Source organism: Myotis davidii, unplaced genomic scaffold (assembly GCF_000327345.1).
Source record: "Myotis davidii unplaced genomic scaffold, ASM32734v1 scaffold545, whole genome shotgun sequence".
Lineage (NCBI taxonomy): Eukaryota > Metazoa > Chordata > Mammalia > Chiroptera > Vespertilionidae > Myotis > Myotis davidii.
The window spans coordinates 240,245-241,348 of NW_006296634.1; positions in this window are offsets into that span (position 1 = coordinate 240,245).

Genomic DNA, 1,104 nt, shown 5'->3' on the forward strand with positions numbered 1-1,104 from the left:
AATAAATTTTTTTAAAAGGAGGAAAAAAAAAAGATTCCCTAACCCCACTCACTAAGATCTGCTTCAATATGTCTGAGACTTTTTAAAAACAAGTTTACCAGGTATTCTTCCATGGGAGCAGGGCCTGACATTCCTCCAGCCAAGAGATCAGATGGCAGGCGGGAGTACCAGGGAGTGGTCCAGAGGAAACAAGAATCATAACCACATTGAGTCCTGAGGAGTTCTCTGGCCTAGAGTCTAGGTTGTCCTGCTGGGCTTAGTGTCTTCTAGTCCCAAGATGCTTCCAAATTCCCCAGCACCCAAGTTTTATGCTTCAGGAAAATTTTAAAAGTTCTGTGACCGAGAACAGTCTTGGCTCATGGAACCCTCAGAGGAAATAATGCTTCTGGCAACAGCGAGGGAGAAAACGGCCTTTTCTCCTAGTCTACCAGTGTTATTCCAGGATTAAGATACTAAGGGCACCAGGGGAATGGAATTGTTGGAGCAGCTATGCAACACAGAGGACACAAGACAATCATGATTGACCGTAGGAATCGCCTACACTCCAGAATGCTTTATTAAGACCTTATTTTATTGCTTATGCAGTCTGACATTGAGCTATACGTTTCCCTGTGCTGGTCCCAGGTCACTCTGTGCAGAGCTTGTGTGGCTGTTGGGAGGTGGGACACTGCTAGGCAGGGGCAGGACCTAGAACAGTAACTCCTAGGAGCTGCAGAGGGGGCACTGGGCTTCAAGAGGGTCTTTGGGTGAGTAGAGAGATCAGGAGTATAAGCCAGAGCCCAGGGGAAACATTTCCTGAGATGAGCCAAGCCCCAGCCCCTCTGGGGTTTCCAGAACAAAGGCTGGGTGTGGAGAGCAGCTCTGTGGAGGGAGCAGGGATGTACTGTCTCCAGGCGACCCTGGAGCTGCAGGAGCTCAGAATGGCCAAGGTGATGGGTGTGGAATCTGTGGCAACTGGGCTTTCCTGTAGGACGGGCGCGGGTAAGGGGGCAACTGCATTCATGCAGGATAAGACAGGGAACCTGCTCCATCAGAGACGGGGTCATTTCTCAGGTGTAGGTATGATGTTCCCTTAGTTCCCTAGTCTGGAAGAACTTGGGGGGC